The sequence below is a fragment of the Hydractinia symbiolongicarpus genome, chromosome 3 (assembly GCF_029227915.1).
Source record: "Hydractinia symbiolongicarpus strain clone_291-10 chromosome 3, HSymV2.1, whole genome shotgun sequence".
Lineage (NCBI taxonomy): Eukaryota > Metazoa > Cnidaria > Hydrozoa > Anthoathecata > Hydractiniidae > Hydractinia > Hydractinia symbiolongicarpus.
This window is the reverse complement of record NC_079877.1, coordinates 29729522-29749120: the sequence shown is the minus strand read 5'-3', so window position 1 is coordinate 29749120 and position 19599 is coordinate 29729522. Positions and strand designations below refer to the sequence as shown.

Sequence of the window (19599 nt, the reverse complement as noted above, 5' to 3'; positions counted from 1 at the left end):
TGGGGACGAAGTTTTTAAGCGTAATCAATATTCTCTGCCCGAGGACATTTCCGGTCATGCGATATAAGATGACAGGAGCGAGATTCGAACTCGCGCCACCGAAGTGACTGGTGCCTTAAACCAGCGCCTTAGACCGCTCGGCCATCCTGCCCGGTTTTTCAAATACATAATGTCGACGAGCGTGCAGAGAAAATAGTATTTACGAGTATTTAAGCACTAGATGACATGTAAAAATGACCGAAATGTATGAAAAATTCAAATAAGTAAGTGACGTAAAATAATACGTTGATACCCAACCAGCTCTGCCCATTCCATTGCAAGTGTATTCGTCCCGTGACTTTTCATCAATTTAGAGAGTTTTGCCTGATTGTGGGCGGAATTACCTGCACAGTCAAGCAGTTTTAGCGATCTCGTCCTGCATGCAAGCGAAACTTGTGATACATCCTTTTTAAACGTCGCGCATTTTTCTAGGCAAAATAGTTAAGCGGAAATAAAAACGTTTGACCGACGTACTTTTCAGACATGTACGATTAGTTGACAGGAGCGAGATTCGAACTCGCGCCACTAAAGTGACTGGTGCCTAAAACCAGCGCCTTAGACCGCTCGGCCATCATGCCTACTTTTTAAGATATAAAGTCCCCGTCCCAAAAAATTTCAAGTAAACCAAAAATGGCTTATGCTGACATTAGCAGGAAAGTTTTTGCTCTAACCAATTAACCTAAGATCCGAAGTCCTAAATCTGTCCGTTGACAAGTAAACTTTGACAAGTTCACATTGCGTGGGTACAATAATGAAGCGCCGAAAATTATACTCTTGTGGGTTAAATGTTAAAAATTATACAATTATCAAGAACAATGTTGAACATGACTGTAAGAACGTTTCATTCGGACTATCGCTCTTAACAAGCTGTAAATCCAAATCTCCTGTCGTTTAAACGCTTTAGATCTCTGTTTCGAAAAATAAACGAAATGTTCCGCAAAATCAAGTGGTACAATTGACACTTTTCTCCAATGCGACAAAGACTTGTTAATTATACTTTTTCTAAAGTTGCGTCTTTCTGGGGACGAAGTTTTTAAGCGTAATCAATATTCTCTGTCCGAGGACATTTCCGGTCATGCGATATAAGATGACAGGAGTGAGATTCGAACTCGCGCCACCGAAGTGACTGGTGCCTTAAACCAGCGCCTTAGACCGCTCGGCCATCCTGCCCGGTTTTTCAAATACATAATGTCGACAAGCGTGCAGAGAAAATAGTATTTACGCGTATTTAAGCACTAGATGACATGTAAAAATGACCAAAATGTATGAAAAATTCAAATAAGTAAGTGACGCAAAATAATACGTTGATACCCAACCAGCTCTGCCCATTCCATTGCAAGTGCATTCGTCCCGTGACTTTTCATCAATTTAGAGAGTTTTGCCTGATTGTGGGCGGAATTACCTGCACAGTGAAGCAGTTTTAGTGATCCCGTCCTGCATGCAAGCGATACTTGTGATACATCCTTTTTAAACGTTCGCGCATTTTTCCAGGCAAAATAGTAAAGCGGAAATAAAAACGTTTGTCCGACGTACTTTTCAGACATGTATGATTAGTTGACAGGAGCGAGATTCGAACTCGCGCGCCCGAAGTGACTGGTGCCTAAAACTAGCGCCTTAGACCGCTCGGCCATAATGACTGTTTTTTAAGAAATAAAATCCCCCGTCTCAAAAAAGTTCAAGTAAACCAAAAATGGCTTATGCTGACATTAGCAGGAAGGTTTTTGTTCTAACTAATTAACCTAAGATCCGAAGTCCTAAGTCTGTCCGTTGACAAGTAAACTTTGACAAGTTCACATTGCGTGGGTACAATAATGAAACGCCGAAAATTATACTCTTGTGGGTTAAATGTTAAAAATTATGCAATTAGCAAGAAATATGTTGAACATAACTGTAAGAACGTTTCATTCGGACAATCGCTCTTAACAAGCTGTAAATCGAAATCTCCTGTCGTTTAAGCGCTTTAGATCTCTGTTTCGAAAAATAAACGAAATTTTCCGCAAAATCAAGTGATACAAGTGACATTTTTCCCCAATGCGACAAAGACTTGTTAATTATACTTTTTCTAAAATTTTCGGCTTTCTGGGGACGAAGTTTTTAAGCGTAATCAATATTCTCTGTCCGAGGACATTTCCGGTCATGCGATATAAGATGACAGGAGCCAGATTCGAACTCGCGCCACCGAAGTGACTGGTGCCTTAAACCAGCGCCTTAGACCGTTCGGCCATCCGGCCCGGTTTTTCAAATACATAATGTCGACAAGCGTATTTAAGCACTAGATGACATGTAAAAATGACCAAAATGTATGAAAAATTTAAATAAGTAAGTGACGCAAAATAATACGTTGATACCCAACAAGCTCTGCCCATTCAATTGCAAGTGCATTTGTCCCGTGACTTTTCATCAATTTAGAGAGTTTTGCCTGATTGTGGGCGGAATTACCTGCACAGTCAAGCAGTTTTAGTAATCCCGTCCTGCATGCGAGCGAAACTTGTGAAACCTCCTTTTTAAACGTTCGCGCTTTTTTCTAGGCAAAATAGTTAAGCGGAAATAAAAACGTTTGTTCGATATACTTTTTAAACATGTATGATTAGTTCACGGGAGCGAGATTCAAACTCGCGCCACCGAAGTGACTGGTACCCAAAACCAGCGCCTTAGACCGCTCGGCCATCATGCCTATTTTTTAAGAAATAAAATCCCCGTCTCAAAAAAGTTCAAGTAAACCAAAAATGGCTTATGCTGACATTAGCAGCAAGGTTTTTGTTCTAACCAATTAACCTAAGATCCGAAATGCTAAGTCTGTCCCTTGACAAGTAAACTTTGACAAGTTCACATTGCGTGGGTACAATAATGAAACGCCGAAAATTATACTCTTGTGGGTTAAATGTTAAAAATTATGCAATTATCAAGAAAAATGTTGAACATGACTGTAAGAACGTTTCATTCGGACTATCGCTCTTAACAAGCTGTAAATCCAAATCTCCTGTCGTTTAAACGCTTTAGATCTCTGTTTCGAAAAATAAACGAAATTTTTCGCAAAATCAAGTGGTACAAGTGACACTTTTCCCCAATGCGACAAAGACTTGTTAATTATACTTTTTCTAAAGTTGCGTCTTTCTGGGGACGAAGTTTTTAGGCGTAATCAATATTCTCTGGGATATAAGATGACAGGAGCGAGATTCGAACTCGCGCCACCGAAGTGACTGGTGCCTTAAACGAGCGCCTTAGACCGCTCGGCCATTCTGCCCGGTTTTTCAAATACATAATGTCGACGAGAGTGCAAAGAAAATAATATTTACGCGTATTTAAGCACTAGATGACATGTAAAAATGACCGAAATATATGAAAAATTCAAATAAGTAAGTGACGCAAAATAATACGTTGATACCCAACCAGCTCTGCACATTCCATTGCAAGGGTATTCGTCCCGTGACTTTTCATCAATTTAGAGAGTTTTGCCTGATTGTGGGCGGAAATACCTGCACAGTCGAGCAGTTTTAGCGATCCCGTCCTGCATGCAAGCGAAACTTGTGATACATCCTTCTTAAACGTTCGCGCATTTTTCTAGCCAAAATGGTTAAGCGAAAATAAAAACGTTTGTCCGACGTACTTTTCAGACATGTGTGATTAGTTGACAGGAGCGATATTCGAACTCGCGCCACCGAAGTGACTGGTGCCTAAAACCAGCGCCTTAAACCTCTGGGCCATCCTGCCTTATTTTTAAGATAGAAAATCCCCGTCCCAAAAAAGTTGAAGTAAACCAAAAATGGCTTATTCTGACATTAGCAGGAAGGTTTTTGCTCTGACCAATTAACTTAAGATCCGACGTCCTAAGTCTGTCCCTTGACAAGTAAACTTTGACAAGTTCACATTGCGTAGGTACAATAATCAAACGCCGAAAATTATACTCTTGTGGTTTAAATGTTAAATATTATGCAATTATCAAGAAAAATGTTTAACATGACTGTAAGACCGTTTCACTCGGACTATCGCTCTTAACAAGCTGTAAATCCAAATCTCCTGTCGTTTAAACGCTTTAGATCTCTATTTCGTAAAATAAACGAAATTTTCCGCAAAATCAAGTGGTACAAGTGACATTTTTCCCCAATGCGACAAACACTTATTAATTATACTTTTTCTCAAATTTGCGTCTTTCTGGGGACGAAGTTTTTAAGCGTAATCAATATTCTCTGTCCGAGGACATTTCCGGTCATACGATATAAGATGACAGGAGCGAGATTGGAACTCGCGCCACCGAAGGCAACCAGCGCCTTAGACCGCTCGGCCATCCTGCCCGGTTTTTCAAATACATAATGTGGACGAGAGTGCAAAGAAAATAGTATTTACGCGTATTTAAGCACTAGATGACATGTAAAAATGACCGAAATATATGAAAAATTCAAATAAGTAAGTGACGCAAAATAATACGTTGATACCCAACCAGCTCTGCACATTCCATTGCAAGGGTATTCGTCCCGTGACTTTTCATCAATTTAGAGAGTTTTGCCTGATTGTGGGCGGAAATACCTGCACAGTCAAGCAGTTTTAGCGATCCCGTCCTGCATGCAAGCGAAACTTGTGATACATCCTTCTTAAACGTTCGCGCATTTTTCTAGCCAAAATGGTTAAGCGAAAATAAAAACGTTTGCCGAGGTACTTTTCAGACATGTGTGATTAGTTGACAGGAGCGAGATTCGAACTCGCGCCACCGAAGTGACTGGTGCCTAAAACCAGCGCCTTAAACCTCTGGGCCATCCTGCCTTATTTTTAAGATATAAAATCCCCGTCCCAAAAAAGTTGAAGTAAACCAAAAATGGCTTATTCTGACATTAGCAGGAAGGTTTTTGCTCTGACCAATTAACTTAAGATCCGACGTCCTAAGTCTGTCCCTTGACAAGTAAACTTTGACAAGTTCACATTGCGTAGGTACAATAATCAAACGCCGAAAATTATACTCTTGTGGTTTAAATGTTAAATATTATGCAATTATCAAGAAAAATGTTTAACATGACTGTAAGACCGTTTCATTCGGACTATCGCTCTTAACAAGCTGTAAATCCAAATCTCCTGTCGTTTAAACGCTTTAGATCTCTATTTCGTAAAATAAACGAAATTTTCCGCAAAATCAAGTGGTACAAGTGACATTTTTCCCCAATGCGACAAACACTTATTAATTATACTTTTTCTCAAATTTGCGTCTTTCTGGGGACGAAGTTTTTAAGCGTAATCAATATTCTCTGTCCGAGGACATTTCCGGTCATACGATATAAGATGACAGGAGCGAGATTCGAACTCGCGCCACCGAAGTGACTGGTGCCTTAAACCAGCGCCTTAGACCGCTCGGCCATCCTGCCCGGTTTTTCAAATACATAATGTCAACGAGAGTGCAAAGAAAATAGTATTTACGCGTATTTAAGCACTAGATGACATGTAAAAATGACCGAAATATATGAAAAATTCAAATAAGTAAGTGACGCAAAATAATACGTTGATACCCAACCAGCTCTGCACATTCCATTGCAAGGGTATTCGTCCCGTGACTTTTCATCAATTTAGAGAGTTTTGCCTGATTGTGGGCGGAAATACCTGCACAGTCAAGCAGTTTTAGCGATCCCGTCCTGCATGCAAGCGAAACTTGTGATACATCCTTCTTAAACGTTCGCGCATTTTTCTAGCCAAGATGGTTAAGCGAAAATAAAAACGTTTGTCCGAGGTACTTTTCAGACATGTGTGCTTAGTTGACAGGAGCGAGATTCGAACTCGCGCCACCGAAGTGACTGGTGCCTTAAACCAGCGCCTTAGACCGCTCGGCCATCCTGCCTTTTTTTTAAGATATAAAATCCCCGTCCCAAAAAAGTTGAAGTAAACCAAAAATGGCTTATTCTGACATTAGCAGGAAGGTTTTTGCTCTGACCAATTAACTTAACATCCGACGTCCTAAGTCTGTCCCTTGACAAGTTCACATTGCGTAGGTACAATGATCAAACGCCGAAAATTATACTCTTGTGGGTTAAATGTTAAAAATTATGCAATTATCAAGAAATATGTTGAACATGACTGTAAGAACGTTTCATTCGGACAATTGCTCTTAACAAGCGGTAAATCCAAATCTCCTGTCGTTTAAGCACTTTAGATCTCTGTTTCGAAAAATAAACGAAATTTTCCGCAAAATCAAGTGGTACAAGTGACACTTTTCCCCAATGCGACAAAGACTTGTTAATTATACTTTTTCTAAAATTTGCGTCTTTCTGGGGACGAAGTTTTTAAGCGTAATCAATATTCTCTGCGATATAAGATGACAGGAGCGAGATTCGAACTCGCGCCACCGAAGTGACTGGTGCCTAAAACCAGCGCCTTAGACCGCTCGGCCATCCTGCCCGGTTTTTCAAATACATAATGTCGACGAGAGTGCAAAGAAAATAGTATTTACGCGTATTTAAGCACTAGATGACATGTAAAAATAACAAGCGGTAAATCGAAATCTCCTGTCGTTTAAGCACTTTAGATCTCTGTTTCGAAAAATAAACGAAATTTAAATTTTTTCCGAGGACATTTCCGGTCATGCGATATAAGATGACAGGAGCGAGATTCGAACTCGCGCCACCGAAGTGACTGGTGCCTTAAACCAGCGCCTTAGACCGCTCGGCCATCCTGCCCGGTTTTTCGAATACATAATGTCGACGAGAGTGCAAAGAAAATAGTATTTACGCGTATTTAAGCACTAGATGACATGTAAAAATGACCGAAATATGAAAAATTCAAATAAGTAAGTGACGCAAAATAATACGTTGATACCCAACCAGCTCTGCACATTCCATTGCAAGTGTATTCGTCCCATGACTTTTCATCAATTTAGAGAGTTTTGCCTGATTGTGGGCCGAATTACCTGCACAGTCAAGCAGTTTTAGCGATCCCGTCTTGCATGCAAGCGAAACTTGTGATACATCCCTCTTAAACGTTCGCGCATTTTTCTAGGCAAAATGGTTAAGCGAAAATAAAAACGTTTGTCCGACGTACTTTTCAGACATGTATGATTAGTTGACAGGAGCGAGATTCGAACTCGCGCCACCGAAGTGACTGGTGCCTAAATCCAGCGCCTTTGACCGCTGCGTCTTTCTGGGGACGAAGTTTTTAAGGGTAATCAATATTCTCTGTCTGAGGACATTTCCGGTCATGCGATATAAGATGACAGGAGCGAGATTCGAACTCGCGCCACCGAAGTGACTGGTGCCTTAAACCAGCGCCTTAGACCGCTCGGCCATCCTGCCCGGTTTTTCAAATACATAATGTAGACGAGAGTGCAAAGAAAATAGTATTTACGCGTATTTAAGCACTAGATGACATGTAAAAATGACCGAAATATATGAAAAATTCAAATAAGTAAGTGACGCAAAATAATACGTTGATACCCAACCAGCTCTGCACATTCCATTGCAAGGGTATTCGTCCCGTGACTTTTCATCAATTTAGAGAGTTTTGCCTGATTGTGGGCGGAAATACCTGCACAGTCAAGCAGTTTTAGCGATCCCGTCCTGCATGCAAGCGAAACTTGTGATACATCCTTCTTAAACGTTCGCACATTTTTCTAGCCAAAATGGTTAAGCGAAAATAAAAACGTTTGCCGAGGTACTTTTCAGACATGTGTGATTAGTTGACAGGAGCGAGATTCGAACTCGCGCCCCCGAAGTGACTGGTGCCTAAAACCAGCGCCTTAAACCTCTGGGCCATCCTGCCTTATTTTTAAGATATAAAATCCCCGTCCCAAAAAAGTTGAAGTAAACCAAAAATGGCTTATTCTGACATTAGCAGGAAGGTTTTTGCTCTGACCAATTAACTTAAGATCCGACGTCCTAAGTCTGTCCCTTGACAAGTAAACTTTGACAAGTTCACATTGCGTAGGTACAATAATCAAACGCCGAAAATTATACTCTTGTGGGTTAAATGTTAAAAATTATGCAATTATCAAGAAAAATGTTTAACATGACTGTAAGACCGTTTATTCGGACTATCGCTCTTAACAAGCTGTAAATCCAAATCTCCTGTTGTTTAAACGCTTTAGATCTCTATTTCGTAAAATAAACGAAATTTTCCGCAAAATCAAGTGGTACAAGTGACATTTTTCCCCAATGCGACAAACACTTATTAATTATACTTTTTCTCAAACTTGCGTCTTTCTGGGGACGAAGTTTTTAAACGTAATCAACATTCTCTGTCCGAGGACATTTCCGGTCATACGATATAAGATGACAGGAGCGAGATTCGAACTCGCGCCACCGAAGTGACTGGTGCCTTAAACCAGCGCCTTAGACCGCTCGGCCATCCTGCCCTGTTTTTCAAATACATAATGTCGACGAGAGTGCAAAGAAAATAATATTTACGCGTAATTAAGCACTAGATGACATGTAAAAATGACCGAAATATATGAAAAATTCAAATAAGTAAGTGACGCAAAATAATACGTTGATACCCAACCAGCTCTGCACATTCCATTGCAAGGGTATTCGTCCCGTGACTTTTCATCAATTTAGAGAGTTTTGCCTGATTGTGGGCGGAAATACCTGCACAGTCGAGCAGTTTTAGCGATCCCGTCCTGCATGCAAGCGAAACTTGTGATACATCCTTCTTAAACGTTCGCGCATTTTTCTAGCCAAAATGGTTAAGCGAAAATAAAAACGTTTGTCCGACGTACTTTTCAGACAAGTGTGATTAGTTGACAGGAGCGATATTCGAACTCGCGCCACCGAAGTGACTGGTGCCTAAAACCAGCGCCTTAAACCTCTGGGCCATCCTGCCTTATTTTTAAGATATAAAATCCCCGTCCCAAAAAAGTTGAAGTAAACCAAAAATGGCTTATTCTGACATTAGCAGGAAGGTTTTTGCTCTGACCAATTAACTTAAGATCCGACGTCCTAAGTCTGTCCCTTGACAAGTAAACTTTGACAAGTTCACATTGCGTAGGTACAATAATCAAACGCCGAAAATTATACTCTTGTGGTTTAAATGTTAAATATTATGCAATTATCAAGAAAAATGTTTAACATGACTGTAAGACCGTTTCATTCGGACTATCGCTCTTAACAAGCTGTAAATCCAAATCTCCTGTCGTTTAAACGCTTTAGATCTCTATTTCGTAAAATAAACGAAATTTTCCGCAAAATCAAGTGGTACAAGTGACATTTTTCCCCAATGCGACAAACACTTATTAATTATACTTTTTCTCAAATTTGCGTCTTTCTGGGGACGAAGTTTTTAAGCGTAATCAATATTCTCTGTCCGAGGACATTTTCGGTCATACGATATAAGATGACAGGAGCGAGATTCGAACTCGCGCCACCGAAGGCAACCAGCGCCTTAGACCGCTCGGCCATCCTGCCCGGTTTTTCAAATACATAATGTCGACGAGATTGCAAAGAAAATAGTATTTACGCGTATTTAAGCACTAGATGACATGTAAAAATGACCGAAATATATGAAAAATTCAAATAAGTAAGTGACGCAAAATAATACGTTGATACCCAACCAGCTCTGCACATTTCATTGCAAGTGTATTCGTCCCATGACTTTTCATTAATTTAGAGAGTTTTGCCTGATTGTGGGCGGAAATACCTGCACAGTCAAGCAGTTTTAGCGATCCCGTCCTGCATGCAAGCGAAACTTGTGATACATCCCTCTTAAACGTTCGCGCATTTTTCTAGGCAAAATGGTTAAGCGAAAATAAAAATGTTTGTCCGACGTACTTTTCAGACATGTATGATTAGTTGACAGGAGCGAGATTCGAACTCGCGCCACCGAAGTGACTGGTGCCTAAAACCAGCGCCTTAGACCGCTGCGTCTTTCTGGGGACGAAGTTTTTAAGGGTAATCAATATTCTCTGTCCGAGGACATTTCCGGTCATGCGATATAAGATGACAGGAGCGAGATTCGAACTCGCGCCACCGAAGTGACTGGTGCCTAAAACCAGCGCCTTAGACCGCTCGGCCATCCTGCCCGGTTTTTCAAATACATAATGTCGACGAGAGTGCAAAGAAAATAGTATTTACGCGTATTTAAGCACTAGATGACATGTAAAAATAACAAGCGGTAAATCGAAATCTCCTGTCGTTTAAGCACTTTAGATCTCTGTTTCGAAAAATAAACGAAATTTAAATTTTTTCCGAGGACATTTCCGGTCATGCGATATAAGATGACAGGAACGAGATTTGAACTCGCGCCACCGAAGTGACTGGTGCCTTAAACCAGCGCCTTAGACCGCTCGGCCATCCTGCCCGGTTTTTCGAATACATAATGTCGACGAGAGTGCAAAGAAAATAGTATTTACGCGTATTTAAGCACTAGATGACATGTAAAAATGACCGAAATATGAAAAATTCAAATAAGTAAGTGACGCAAAATAATACGTTGATACCCAACCAGCTCTGCACATTCCATTGCAAGTGTATTCGTCCCATGACTTTTCATCAATTTAGAGAGTTTTGCCTGATTGTGGGCCGAATTACCTGCACAGTCAAGCAGTTTTAGCGATCCCGTCCTGCATGCAAGCGAAACTTGTGATACATCCTTTTTAAACGTTCGCGCATTTTTCCAGGCAAAATAGTTAAGCGGAAATAAAAACGTTTGTCCGACGTACTTTTCAGACATGTATGATTAGTTGACAGGAGCGAGATTCGAACTCGCGCCACCGAAGTGACTGGTGCCTAAAACCAGCGCCTTAGACCGCTGCGTCTTTCTGGGGACGAAGTTTTTAAGGGTAATCAATATTCTCTGTCCGAGGACATTTCCGGTCATGCGATATAAGATGACAGGAGCGAGATTCGAACTCGCGCCACCGAAGTGACTGGTGCCTAAAACCAGCGCCTTAGACCGCTCGGCCATCCTGCCCGGTTTTTCAAATACATAATGTCGACGAGAGTGCAAAGAAAATAGTATTTACGCGTATTTAAGCACTAGATGACATGTAAAAATAACAAGCGGTAAATCGAAATCTCCTGTCGTTTAAGCACTTTAGATCTCTGTTTCGAAAAATAAACGAAATTTAAATTTTTTCCGAGGACATTTCCGGTCATGCGATATAAGATGACAGGAGCGAGATTTGAACTCGCGCCACCGAAGTGACTGGTGCCTTAAACCAGCGCCTTAGACCGCTCGGCCATCCTGCCCGGTTTTTCGAATACATAATGTCGACGAGAGTGCAAAGAAAATAGTATTTACGCGTATTTAAGCACTAGATGACATGTAAAAATGACCGAAATATGAAAAATTCAAATAAGTAAGTGACGCAAAATAATACGTTGATACCCAACCAGCTCTGCACATTCCATTGCAAGTGTATTCGTCCCATGACTTTTCATCAATTTAGAGAGTTTTGCCTGATTGTGGGCCGAATTACCTGCACAGTCAAGCAGTTTTAGCGATCCCGTCCTGCATGCAAGCGAAACTTGTGATACATCCTTTTTAAACGTTCGCGCATTTTTCCAGGCAAAATAGTTAAGCGGAAATAAAAACGTTTGTTCGACGTACTTTTCAGACATGTATGATTAGTTGACAGGAGCGAGATTCAAACTCGCGCCACCGAAGTGACTGGTGCCTAAAACCAGCGCCTTAGACGGCTCAGCCATTCTGCCTTCTTTTTAAGATATAAAATCATCGTCCCAAAAAAGTTCAAGTAAACCAAAAATGGCTTATTCTGATATTAGCAGGAAGGTTTTTGCTCTAACCAAATAACCTAAGATCCGAAGTGCTAAGTCTGTACCTTGACAAGTAAGCTTTGACAAGTTCACATTGCGTGGGTACAATAATGAAACGCCGAAAATTATACTCTTGTGGGTTAAATGTTAAAAATTATGCAATTATCAAGAAAAATGTTGAACATGACTGTAAGAACGTTTCATTCGGACTATCGCTCTTAACAAGCTGTAAATCCAAATCTCCTGTCGTTTAAACGCTTTAGATCTCTGTTTCGAAAAATAAACGAAATTTTCCGCAAAATCAAGTCGTACAATTGACACTTTTCCCCAATGCGACAAAGACTTGTTAATTATACTTTTTCTAAAGTTGCGTCTTTCTGGGGACGAAGTTTTTAAGCGTAATCAATATTCTCTGTCCGAGGACATTTCCGGTCATGCGATATAAGATGACAGGAGCGAGATTCGAACTCGCGCCACCGAAGTGACTGGTGCCTTAAACCAGCGCCTTAGACCGCTCGGCCATCCTGCCTTATTTTTAAGATATAAAATCCCCGTCCCAAAAAAGTTCAAGTAAACCAAAAATGGCTTATTCTGACATTAGCAGGAAGGTTTTTGCTCTGACCAATTAACTTAAGATCCGACGTCCTAAGTCTGTCCCTTGACAAGTTCACATTGCGTAGGTACAATGATCAAACGCCGAAAATTATACTCTTGTGGGTTAAATGTTAAAAATTATGCAATTATCAAGAAATATGTTGAACATGACTGTAAGAACGTTTCATTCGGACAATTGCTCTTAACAAGCGGTAAATCCAAATCTCCTGTCGTTTAAGCACTTTAGATCTCTGTTTCGAAAAATAAACGAAATTTTCCGCAAAATCAAGTGGTACAAGTGACACTTTTCCCCAATGCGACAAAGACTTGTTAATTATACTTTTTCTAAAATTTGCGTCTTTCTGGGGACGAAGTTTTTAAGCGTAATCAATATTCTCTGCGATATAAGATGACAGGAGCAAGATTTGAACTCGCGCCACCGAAGTGACTGATGCCTAAAACCAGCGCCTTAGACCGCTCGGCCATCCTGCCCGGTTTTTCAAATACATAATGTCGACGAGAGTGCAAAGAAAATAGTATTTACGCGTATTTAAGCACTAGATGACATGTAAAAATAACAAGCGGTAAATCGAAATCTCCTGTCGTTTAAGCACTTTAGATCTCTGTTTCGAAAAATAAACGAAATTTAAATTTTTTCCGAGGACATTTCCGGTCATGCGATATAAGATGACAGGAGCGAGATTCGAACTCGCGCCACCGAAGTGACTGGTGCCTTAAACCAGCGCCTTAGACCGCTCGGCCATCCTGCCCGGTTTTTCGAATACATAATGTCAACGAGAGTGCAAAGAAATTAGTATTTACGCGTATTTAAGCACTAGATAACATGTAAAAATGACCGAAATATGAAAAATTCAAATAAGTAAGTGACGCAAAATAATACGTTGATACCCAACCAGCTCTGCACATTCCATTGCAAGTGTATTCGTCCCATGACTTTTCATCAATTTAGAGAGTTTTGCCTGATTGTGGGCCGAATTACCTGCACAGTCAAGCAGTTTTAGCGATCCCGTCCTGCATGCAAGCGAAACTTGTGATACATCCTTTTTAAACGTTCGCGCATTTTTCCAGGCAAAATAGTTAAGCGGAAATAAAAACGTTTGTTCGACGTACTTTTCAGACATGTATGATTAGTTTTCAGGAGCGAGATCCAAACTCGCGCCACCGAAGTGACTGGTGCCTAAAACCAGCGCCTTAGACGGCTCAGCCATTCTGATTTCTTTTTAAGATATAAAATCATCGTCCCAAAAAAGTTCAAGTAAACCAAAAATGACTTATTCTGATATTAGCAGGAAGGTTTTTGCTCTAACCAAATAACCTAAGATCCGAAGTGCTAAGTCTGTACCTTGACAAGTAAGCTTTGACAAGTTCACATTGCGTGGGTACAATAATGAAACGCCGAAAATTATACTCTTGTGGGTTAAATGTTAAAAATTATGCAATTATCAAGAAAAATGTTGAACATGACTGTAAGAACGTTTCATTCGGACTATCGCTCTTAACAAGCTGTAAATCCAAATCTCCTGTCGTTTAAACGCTTTAGATCTCTGTTTCGAAAAATAAACGAAATTTTCCGCAAAATCAAGTCGTACAATTGACAATTTTCCCCAATGCGACAAAGACTTGTTAATTATACTTTTTCTAAAGTTGCGTCTTTCTGGGGACGAAGTTTTTAAGCGTAATCAATATTCTCTGTCCGAGGACATTTCCGGTCATGCGATATAAGATGACAGGAGCGAGATTGGAACTCGCGCCCTTGAAGTGACTGGTGCCTTAAACCAGCGCCTTAGACCGCTCGGCCATCCTGCCCGGTTTTTCAAATACATAATGTGGACGAGCGTGCAGAAAAAATAGTATTTACGCGTTTTTAAGCATTAGATGACATGTAAAAATGACCGAAATGTATGAAAAATTCAAATAAGTAAGTGACGCAAAATAATACGTTGATACCCAACCAGCTCTGCACATTCCATTGCAAGTGTATTCGTCCCGTGACTTTTCATGAATTTAGAGAGTTTTTCCAGATTGTGGGCGGAATTTCCTGCACAGTCAAGCAGTTTTAGCGATCCCGTCCTGCATGCAAGCGAAACATGTGAAACATCCTTTTTAAACGTTCGCGCATTTTTCTAGGCAAAATAGTTAAGCGGAAATAAAAACGTTTGTCCGACGTACTTTTCAGACATGTATGATTAGTTGACAGGAGCGAGATTCGAACTCGCGCCACCGAAGTGACCGGTGCCTAAAACCAGCGCCTTAGACCTCTGGGCCATCCTGCCTTATTTTTAAGATATAAAATCCCCGTCCCAAAAAAGTTCAAGTAAACCAAAAATGGCTTATTCTGACATTAGCAGGAAAGTTTTTGCTCTGACCAATTAACTTAAGATCCGACGTCCTAAGTCTGTCCCTTGACAAGTAAACTTTGACAAGTCCACATTGCGTAGGTACAATAATCAAACGCCGAAAATTATACTCTTGTGGGTTAAATGTTAAATATTATGCAATTATCAAGAAAAATGTTTAACATGACTGTAAGACCGTTTCATTCGGACTATTGCTCTTAACAAGCTGTGAATCCAAATCTCCTGTCGTTTAAACGCTTTAGATCTCTATTTCGTAAAATAAACGAAATTTTCCGCAAAATCAAGTGGTACAAGTGACATTTTTCCCCAATGCGACAAACACTTATTAATTATACTTTTTCTCAAATTTGCGTCTGTCTGGGGACGAAGTTTTTAAGCGTAATCAACATTCTCTGTCCGAGGACATTTCCGGTCATACGATATAAGATGACAGGAGCGAGATTCGAACTCGCGCCACCGAAGTGACTGGTGCCTTAAACCAGCGCCTTAGACCGCTCGGCCATCCTGCCCGGTTTTTCAAATACATAATGTCGACGAGAGTGCAAAAAAATAGTATTTACGCGTATTTAAGCACTGGATGACATGTAAAAATGACCGAAATATATGAAAAATTCAAATAAGTAAGTGACGCAAAATAATACGTTGATACCCAACCAGCTCTGCACATTCCATTGCAAGTGTATTCGTCCCGTGACTTTTCATCAATTTAGAGAGTTTTGCCTGATTGTGGGCGGAAATACCTGCACAGTCAAGCAGTTTTAGCGATCCCGTCCTGCATGCAAGCGAAACTTGTGATACATCCTTCTTAAACGTTCGCGCATTTTTCTAGGCAAAATGGTTAAGCGAAAATAAAAACGTTTGTCCGACGTACTTTTCAGACATGTATGATTAGTTGACAGGAGCGAGATTCGAACTCGCGCCACCGAAGTGACTGGTGCCTAAAACCAGCGCCTTAGACCTGTGGGACATCCTGCCTTATTTTTAAGATGTAAAATCCCCGTCCCAAAAAAGTTGAAGTAAACCAAAAATGGCTTATTCTGACATTAGCAGGAAAGTTTTTGCTCTGACCAATTAACTTAAGATCCGACGTCCTAAGTCTGTCCCTTGACAAGTAAACTTTGACAAGTTCACATTGCGTAGGTACAATAATCAAAGGCCGAAAATTATACTCTTGTGGGTTAAATGTTAAATATTATGCAATTATCAAGAAAAATGTTTAACATGACTGTAAGACCGTTTCATTCGGACTATCGCTCTTAACAAGCTGTAAATCCAAATCTCCTGTCGTTTAAACGCTTTAGATCTCTATTTCGTAAAATAAACGAAATTTTCCGCAAAATCAAGTGGTACAAGTGACATTTTTCCCCAATGCGACAAACACTTATTAATTATACTTTTTCTCAAATTTGCGTCTTTCTGGGGACGAAGTTTTTAAGCGTAATCAATATTCTATGTCCGAGGACATTTCCAGTCATGCGATATAAGATGACAGGAGCGAGATTCGAACTCGCGCCACTGAAGTGACTGGTGCCTTAAACCAGCGCCTTAGACCGCTCGGCCATCCTGCCCGGTTTTTCAAATACATAATGTCGACAAGCGTGCAGAGAAAATAGTATTTACGCGTATTTACGCACTAGATGACATGTAAAAATGACCAAAATGTATGAAAAATTCAAATAAGTAAGTGACGCAAAATAATACGTTGATACCCAACCAGCTCTGCCCATTCCATTTCAAGTGCATTCGTCCCGTGACTTTTCATCATTTTAGAGAGTTTTGCCTGATTGTGGGCGAAATTACCTGCACAGTCAAGCAGTTTTAGTGATCCCGTCCTGCATGCAAGCGAAACTTGTGAAACATCCTTTTTAAACGTTCGCGCTTTTTTCTAGGCAAAATAGTTAAGCGGAAATAAAAACGTTTGTTCGATATAATTTTTAAACATGTATGATTAGTTCACGGGAGCGAGATTCAAACTCGCGCCACCGAAGTGACTGGTGCCTAAAACCAGCGCCTTAGACCGCTCGGCCATCATGCCTATTTTTTAAGAAATAAAATCCCCGTCTCAAAAAAGTTCAAGTAAACCAAAAATGGCTTATGCTGACATTAGCAGGAAGGTTTTTGTTCTAACCAATTAACCTAAGATCCGAATTGCTAAGTCTGTCCCTTGACAAGTAAATTTTGACAAGTTCACATTGCGTGGGTACAATAATGAAACGCCGAAAATTATACTCTTGTGGGTTAAATGTTAAAAATTATGCAATTATCAAGAAAAATGTTGAACATGACTGTAAGAACGTTTCATTCGGACTATCGCTCTTAACAAGCTGTAAATCCAAATCTCCTGTCGTTTAAACGCTTTAGATCTCTGTTTCGAAAAATAAACGAAATTTTTCGCAAAATCAAGTGGTACAAGTGACACTTTTCCCCAATGCGACAAAGACTTGTTAATTATACTTTTTCTAAAATTTGCGTCTTTCTGGGGACGAAGTTTGTAAGCGTAATCAATATTCTCTGTCCGAGGACATTTCTGGTCATGCGATATAAGATGAGAGGAGCGAGATTCGAACTCGCGCCACCAAAGTGACTGGTGCCTTAAACCAGCGTCTTAGACCGCTCGGCCATCCTGCCCGGTTTTTCAAATACATAATGTCGACGAGAGTGCAAAGAAAATAGTATTTACGCGTATTTAAGCACTGGATGACATGTAAAAATGACCGAAATATATGAAAAATTCAAATAAGTAAGTGACGCAAAATAATACGTTGATACCCAACCAGCTCTGCACATTCTATTGCAAGTGTATTCGTCCCGTGACTTTTCATCAATTTAGAGAGTTTTGCCTGATTGTGGGCGGAAATACCTGCACAGTCAAGCAGTTTTAGCGATTTCGTCCTGCATGCAAGCGAAACTTGTGATACATCCTTCTTAAACGTTCGCGCATTTTTCTAGGCAAAATGGTTAAGCGAAAATAAAAACGTTTGTCCGACGTACTTTTCAGACATGTATGATTAGTTGACAGGAGAGAGATTCGAACTCGCGCCACCGAAGTGACTAGTGCCTAAAACCAGCGCCTTAGACCTCTGGGCCATCCTGCCTTTTTTATAAGATATAAAATCCCCGTCCTAAAAAAGTTCAAGTAAACCAAAAATGGCTTATTCTGACATTAGCAGGAAGGTTTTTGCTCTGACCAATTAACTTAAGATCCGACGTTCTAAGTCTGTCCCTTGACAAGTAAACTTTGACAAGTTTACATTGCGTAGGTACAATAATCAAACGCCGAAAATTATAATCTTGTGGGTTAAATGTTAAATATTATGCAATTATCAAGAAAAATGTTTAACATGACTGTAAGACCGTTTCATTCGGACTATCGCTCTTAACAAGCTGTAAATCCAAATCTCCTGTCGGTTAAACGCTTTAGATCTCTATTTCGTAAAATAAACGAAATTTTCCGCCATCAGCATATCCCATACCTCCAAGCGGTAACTTGATTTTTACGTTGAAAGAGATGTATTTGTCGGTTTTTTCGGCAATGCAGCCAATGTCCTGTGTGTCGTACTTCTCACCCAATTCCTGTATGAACAGATGTGCGTCACACCCCGATAAGTTATGGAATATTACAGGGATGTGGCTATATAACCCGGTATAGTGGCAATGATCCATGACTTTACGGTTATTCTTGCCGTCATCGAAGGGCTTTAAACAGATATGGCATTTCGATGCCTTATCATTTTCTCTTTTTAGGACTTCTGTTAGTTTGGTCATAGGTTGCTGAGGGTAGGTACTAGACAGTCTCTTCACCTCATCTTCCAGATGGTTGACAAAGCGGGTGACGCAGTCTTTACCGCGGTACACCTTTAGGTGAACCGGTACATCCCCATACGCAAATGTGCCATAGGTACACCATCCAGATGGTACGTGTTTGTTTAGCTTTTTAGTCTTGGTCTCTCTGGCATTTTCTTCCATTGGTATTAATAAGCTTTCAAACTCGGCATATATTATAAGGGTACCTTGAATTGTTTCTGGCCATCTCTGTAGTATAGCCATTTTTTTGGCCTCCGTTGCAATTGTAATTTTAACAGCCTCGTGATTGTTGCAGTACCTATAATGCTTATCCCTTGACTCGATTGTGTGGAATGCCTGGAAGCAGTTCAGGCAAAAGTGCATTTTTGCAGTATTTTTTGAGCCGTGAGAGGCTTTTGATGGCTGTATAATGATTCTTCTTGCCATCGGTGATGTACAGTAGATTCACCTGCTTTCCACGCCCGTTATGCGTTGATCGAGGTAGGATATTGATCCTCTTTCCATCTATATACAGGACGTTCACCGCAATCACCTTGTTATTATCCTCGAACTTTGATATATCCTTAATACTTGTCGGAAACCCTATACCTTCCCAATTATATTGGCCTGCGTAAGGTCTCAGTTTGCTTATTCTCTGTGGATCCCTTTCAATCTCCCCATGATGCAGGGATGCTATAACAGCCCATTTAAAGCAGTCCTCATCTTCATTTTTTGGATTAATAATGGCCTCCTTCGAAGCTATCCATTTGGGTGCTTGTATATACAATGAGCCCCTTGTTAGTTTCAATTTATGGAAGTCTACATCAAGGTGTAGTGTTCGACCGATCGTGAAGCCACTTTTAGGAAATGCAGGATTTTCAACATGTGTTTTAACCTGGGCAAACTTCGTATCCAGCATATCATCTACGTTGCTGCCCTGGAATGCCGAGGCCATATTACTATGGAAGGCCTTACTTGCTTCCTCATAGTCTTTTGTCCCCTCTATTGGCTTCCTCCAATGTATCCATAGTGACAGCTGGATCTTTAACGACCCCATATCTTGCCCTTGCCTGCCCTTTAACCAAGGTTTTCACGCTGGGCCGCAACATTCCTATATAACCGTC

At 40.5% G+C, this 19599-nt stretch overlaps 22 non-coding genes across 22 annotated transcripts; all 22 read right to left on the bottom strand.

The window, feature by feature from the left end:
- Positions 1-69: 69 nt before the first annotated feature.
- Positions 70-151, bottom strand: Trnal-aag (transfer RNA leucine (anticodon AAG)). Its single transcript has one exon. It is a non-coding gene; the product is annotated as a tRNA-Leu (tRNA).
- Positions 152-535: 384 nt separating this feature from the next.
- Trnal-uag (transfer RNA leucine (anticodon UAG)) lies at positions 536-617 on the bottom strand. Its single transcript has one exon. It is a non-coding gene; the product is annotated as a tRNA-Leu (tRNA).
- A 510-nt stretch (positions 618-1127) lies between these two features.
- On the bottom strand, positions 1128-1209 carry Trnal-aag (transfer RNA leucine (anticodon AAG)). The gene has a single exon. It is a non-coding gene; the product is annotated as a tRNA-Leu (tRNA).
- A 3506-nt stretch (positions 1210-4715) lies between these two features.
- Positions 4716-4797, bottom strand: Trnal-uag (transfer RNA leucine (anticodon UAG)). The gene has a single exon. It is a non-coding gene; the product is annotated as a tRNA-Leu (tRNA).
- A 511-nt stretch (positions 4798-5308) lies between these two features.
- Trnal-aag (transfer RNA leucine (anticodon AAG)) lies at positions 5309-5390 on the bottom strand. Its single transcript has one exon. It is a non-coding gene; the product is annotated as a tRNA-Leu (tRNA).
- A 385-nt stretch (positions 5391-5775) lies between these two features.
- Trnal-aag (transfer RNA leucine (anticodon AAG)) lies at positions 5776-5857 on the bottom strand. Its single transcript has one exon. It is a non-coding gene; the product is annotated as a tRNA-Leu (tRNA).
- Positions 5858-6332: 475 nt separating this feature from the next.
- On the bottom strand, positions 6333-6414 carry Trnal-uag (transfer RNA leucine (anticodon UAG)). Its single transcript has one exon. It is a non-coding gene; the product is annotated as a tRNA-Leu (tRNA).
- A 196-nt stretch (positions 6415-6610) lies between these two features.
- Positions 6611-6692, bottom strand: Trnal-aag (transfer RNA leucine (anticodon AAG)). Its single transcript has one exon. It is a non-coding gene; the product is annotated as a tRNA-Leu (tRNA).
- A 530-nt stretch (positions 6693-7222) lies between these two features.
- Trnal-aag (transfer RNA leucine (anticodon AAG)) lies at positions 7223-7304 on the bottom strand. The gene has a single exon. It is a non-coding gene; the product is annotated as a tRNA-Leu (tRNA).
- A 384-nt stretch (positions 7305-7688) lies between these two features.
- On the bottom strand, positions 7689-7770 carry Trnal-uag (transfer RNA leucine (anticodon UAG)). Its single transcript has one exon. It is a non-coding gene; the product is annotated as a tRNA-Leu (tRNA).
- A 510-nt stretch (positions 7771-8280) lies between these two features.
- Positions 8281-8362, bottom strand: Trnal-aag (transfer RNA leucine (anticodon AAG)). The gene has a single exon. It is a non-coding gene; the product is annotated as a tRNA-Leu (tRNA).
- A 1580-nt stretch (positions 8363-9942) lies between these two features.
- On the bottom strand, positions 9943-10024 carry Trnal-uag (transfer RNA leucine (anticodon UAG)). Its single transcript has one exon. It is a non-coding gene; the product is annotated as a tRNA-Leu (tRNA).
- Positions 10025-10220: 196 nt separating this feature from the next.
- Trnal-aag (transfer RNA leucine (anticodon AAG)) lies at positions 10221-10302 on the bottom strand. Its single transcript has one exon. It is a non-coding gene; the product is annotated as a tRNA-Leu (tRNA).
- A 530-nt stretch (positions 10303-10832) lies between these two features.
- On the bottom strand, positions 10833-10914 carry Trnal-uag (transfer RNA leucine (anticodon UAG)). The gene has a single exon. It is a non-coding gene; the product is annotated as a tRNA-Leu (tRNA).
- A 196-nt stretch (positions 10915-11110) lies between these two features.
- Trnal-aag (transfer RNA leucine (anticodon AAG)) lies at positions 11111-11192 on the bottom strand. Its single transcript has one exon. It is a non-coding gene; the product is annotated as a tRNA-Leu (tRNA).
- Positions 11193-12167: 975 nt separating this feature from the next.
- On the bottom strand, positions 12168-12249 carry Trnal-aag (transfer RNA leucine (anticodon AAG)). The gene has a single exon. It is a non-coding gene; the product is annotated as a tRNA-Leu (tRNA).
- Positions 12250-12724: 475 nt separating this feature from the next.
- On the bottom strand, positions 12725-12806 carry Trnal-uag (transfer RNA leucine (anticodon UAG)). Its single transcript has one exon. It is a non-coding gene; the product is annotated as a tRNA-Leu (tRNA).
- Positions 12807-13002: 196 nt separating this feature from the next.
- On the bottom strand, positions 13003-13084 carry Trnal-aag (transfer RNA leucine (anticodon AAG)). The gene has a single exon. It is a non-coding gene; the product is annotated as a tRNA-Leu (tRNA).
- Positions 13085-14059: 975 nt separating this feature from the next.
- On the bottom strand, positions 14060-14141 carry Trnal-aag (transfer RNA leucine (anticodon AAG)). The gene has a single exon. It is a non-coding gene; the product is annotated as a tRNA-Leu (tRNA).
- A 385-nt stretch (positions 14142-14526) lies between these two features.
- Positions 14527-14608, bottom strand: Trnal-uag (transfer RNA leucine (anticodon UAG)). Its single transcript has one exon. It is a non-coding gene; the product is annotated as a tRNA-Leu (tRNA).
- A 511-nt stretch (positions 14609-15119) lies between these two features.
- On the bottom strand, positions 15120-15201 carry Trnal-aag (transfer RNA leucine (anticodon AAG)). Its single transcript has one exon. It is a non-coding gene; the product is annotated as a tRNA-Leu (tRNA).
- A 977-nt stretch (positions 15202-16178) lies between these two features.
- Trnal-aag (transfer RNA leucine (anticodon AAG)) lies at positions 16179-16260 on the bottom strand. The gene has a single exon. It is a non-coding gene; the product is annotated as a tRNA-Leu (tRNA).
- Positions 16261-19599: the final 3339 nt, after the last annotated feature.